A 3856-nucleotide genomic window follows, 5' to 3' on the forward strand; every position below is an offset into this window, starting at 1 on the left:
CTCCCCACACTCATTCTCTCTCTCTCTTTCTCTCTTTCAAATAAATAAATAAAATCTTAAAAAAAAAAAGATGATAGTAAGGCTAAGTCCTGCAGGACAAGTAACAGTAGCCAGTCGAGGCCACTAAAGGAAGACCGTTTTATTTTTTTTTAAGATTTTATTTTTTGGGGGACACCTGGGTGGCTCAGTCTGTTAAGCATCTGCCATCGGCTCAGGTCATGATCCCAGGGTCCTGGGATGGAGCCCCGCATCGGGCTCCTTTTGCTCAGCAGGGAGCCTGCTTCTCCCTCTCCCTGCTGCCCGCCCTGCTTGTGCTCTCTCTTTCTCTCTCCCTCTCTCTGACAAATAAATAATAAAAGAAATCTTTTAAAAAGAAGGAGAGAGAATCCCCAGGAAATTTACATATATATATTCTTTCCTCCAAAGAGTCCAAGGAACCCCTAACACTTCTTCGTGAATCTCCAGGTACTCGAGGACCTCCATAAGAGGCTTCACAGACATGTACACACAGACACGTACATCCACTTGGGATTGAACTTACATGACCTCTCTGATTTTAATCTTGTTTGAAACTTCTTTTAATCAGTTTGTTTTTTTTTTTTAACTTTCCCCTACATCTTACCAAGTTGGTTTGGGGTTTTGTTGTTGTTGTTGTTGTTGTTTCTGTTTATCGAAATCACTTTAGAGTGTTTCAGTTTCACCCAAAGCTTGTGAATGCAGGATAGCCATTTGAAAATCCTGCTGGAAATATGCGTAAATTTTCACTTCAAAGTGAATGGAATGCAAAATGAAGATGTGGAAGTAATTCCTGGGTCCATAAATATTTAATAAGCTTTTGGGTTTAGGGTTGTGAAGTGGCACACTTAAAATACACTGTATTTAAAAATAGAATACACAGATTCCACACAATTCTTTGAGTGAAAAATTGTTCAATTTACCAATCATATTCCTTCAACTCAGAATCATGTCTGTCTTATTAATTAGTCTGTTCTTAACTGTAATTGTAAAGAGCATTTCTGGCTATAGTCTCTGAGCAATTGTTTACTATAAAAAGTTTTCAAGTCTGTGTGGGGGCCGTGTCACCGGCCAGCTCTGTCCTGCAGACAAGTGGTTTTGCAACACCTGTGGTGTCTGAGAATGTCCTGTGGCACTTCACAATTCCCAGCTTCCCTGGCTCACTGACAGTCCTATTGAATCAGGATCTTCCAGGTGGAGCCCAGGCATGTCATTCTGAAAAACTTCCAAGATGAGTTTTTCAAGACAAGCGTTGCACAAGCAATGGGAAGCCATGTTCTTTCTTTTCCTTTCCACTTTTTTGTTGTTGTTGTTTTTTAGTTTTTATTTTGGATTAATATTTGAGTTATACAGAAGTTCCAAAGTTAGTATAGAGAGTTCCCATATGCCTTTCACCCAGCTTCCCCTAATCTTAACAGTTTACGTATCCTCGGAACATTTGATCAAACTAGGAAATTAAGCTTAATATATTACTATGAATTAAACTACAGACTTTTGGGCGCCTGGGTGGCTCAATCATTAAGCGTCTGCCTTCGGCTCGGGTCATGACCCCGCGATCCTGGGATCGAGCCCCTCATCGGGCTCCCTGCTCAGTGGGAAGCCTGCTTCTCCCTCTCCTACTCCCCCTGCTTGTGTTCCCTCTCTCACTATCTCTCTCTCTGTCAAATAAATAAATAAAATCTTCAAAAAAAATAAATAAACCACAGACTTCATTCCAGTTTCACCTTTTTTTCCACTGATGTCCTTTTTCTGTCCCAAGACCCAATCCAGGGCACCACACCATGTTTAATCATCCTGTTCCCTAGTCTCCTCTCATCTATGAAAGTTTCTTAGCCTTTCTTGTTTTTTATGACCTTGAGACTTTTGAGGGGTACTAGTCAGATATTTTGTGGAATGACCCTCAGTTTCAATTTGTCTGATGTTTTCTCATGATTTGGGGAAGAATTCTTCAGAGGTGACATGCCCCATTCATTGCATTACATGGTAGGGGGGAGGACATGATGTCAAAATCGTGTATCACAACGCACCTCTATATCCGGGGACTGCCTCCCAACACCACAGACCAGGACCTGGTGAAGCTGTGTCAGCCACATGGGAAAATAGTCTCCACAAAGGCAATTTTGGATAAGACAACAAACAAATGCAAAGGTTATGGTTTTGTCGACTTCAACAGTCCTGCAGCAGCCCAGAAACCTGTGTCTGCCCTGGAGGCTAGTGGGGTTCAAGCTTAAATGGCAAAGCAACAGGAATAAGATCCTACTAACCTATACATTTCTAATTTGCCACTGTCCGTGGATGAGCAAGAACTTGAAGATATGCTCTAACCATTTGGACAAGTTATTTCTACAAGGATACTACATGTTTCCGGGGTATAGGTCGTGGTGTTGGCTTTGCTAGGATGGAATCAACAGATAAGTGTGAAGCCGTGATTGGTCATTTTAATGGAAAACTCATTAAGACACCACCTGGAGTTCCTGCTCCTACAGAACCCTTATTGTGTAAGTTTGCGGGCGGAAGACAGAAGAAGAGGCAGAACCCAACCAAATACATCCCTAATGGGAGACCGTGGCATAGAGAAGGAGAGGTGAGACTTGCTGGAATGACATTTACTTATGACCCAACCACACCCGCTATACAAAACAGATTTTATCCTTCACCATACAGTATTGCTACAAACCGAATGATCACTCAAACTTCTCTTACACCCTATATTGCATCTCCTGTATCTGCCTACCGGGTGCAAAGTCCTTCTTGGATGCAACCTCAACCGTATATCCTACAGCACCCGGGGCCATGTTAACTCCCTCGATGGAGCACGCCATGTCACTACGGCTGACATCTATGATCAGCCCTCTGGCCCAGCAGATGAGTCATCTGTCACTAGGCAGCACCGGAACACACATGCCTGCGACATCAGCTATGCAAGGAGCTTATTTGCCGCAGTATACACATGTGCAGACCACGACGGTTCCCGTTGAGGAAGCGAGTGGTCAGCAGCAGGTGGCCGTCGAGACGTTTAATGACCATTCACCATATACCTTTTAACCTAATAAGTAACTGTGAGATGTACAGAAGGGTGTTCTTACATGAAGAAGGGTGTGAAGGCTGAACAATCATGGATTTTTCTGATCAGTTGTGCTTTAGGAAATTACTGACAGTTTTGCACAGGTTCTTGAAAACGTTATTTATAATGAAATCAACTAAAACTATTTTTGCTCTAAGTTCTATAAGGTGCATAAAACCCTTAAATTCATCTAGTAGCTGTTCCCCCGAACAGGTTTATCTCAGTAAAAAAAAAAAAAAAAAAAAAAAAAAGAATTTTATCAAATGTTACGATGCAAAAAAAAAAAAAAGTAAGAAAAAAAGAAAAGAAAAAGAAAACTTCAATTTTCTGGGTATGCACAAAGACCATGAAGACTTATCCAAGTACATGACTGGATTTTTGTGGGTTTCGTCCATTTTGTGTTTAATTTGCGTTTTCTTCTGCTGTATGCAATGGGCTCTGACATTGAAGTAGTCCAACTTCCCCCCTGGTATTCCGTGCTTGCGAGTGTGAGTGTCGCTGTATTCAGTGTTGCCCTCCGCATCTCTCTTCTTAGCTTTTCCATTTTTCTTTCAGCGTAGTGTGAAGTGTCTTCTCCTTTTCTATGAATTCCAATTTGCCTTAACTCCTTTGATGCTGTAGCTGTCTCAGTACAAGTTAGTTCAAACTAATGATGTAGAATGCTTTGACCAAGTGAGCTGGTCTGTTATGCCTTGTAAAACAGCAGCATAGGGCTTTTAAAAGGTAGTCAATAAAAGTTGCTGAAATTTTGGCTTTAAAAAAAAAAATGCACATCAC

The 3856-nt window shown here is 41.5% G+C and overlaps 1 pseudogene across 1 annotated transcript; it reads left to right on the plus strand.

Annotated features, from left to right (window-relative positions):
• The first annotated feature begins 2015 nt into the window (after positions 1 to 2015).
• On the plus strand, positions 2016 to 3330 carry LOC110583298 (annotated as a pseudogene). The gene is made up of 2 exons (XR_002480496.2): positions 2016 to 2759; positions 2798 to 3330. The product of XR_002480496.2 is annotated as an RNA-binding motif, single-stranded-interacting protein 1-like (transcript).
• Positions 3331 to 3856: the final 526 nt, after the last annotated feature.

The sequence above is a fragment of the Neomonachus schauinslandi genome, chromosome 8 (genome assembly GCF_002201575.2).
Source record: "Neomonachus schauinslandi chromosome 8, ASM220157v2, whole genome shotgun sequence".
Classification (NCBI taxonomy): Eukaryota; Metazoa; Chordata; class Mammalia; order Carnivora; family Phocidae; genus Neomonachus; species Neomonachus schauinslandi.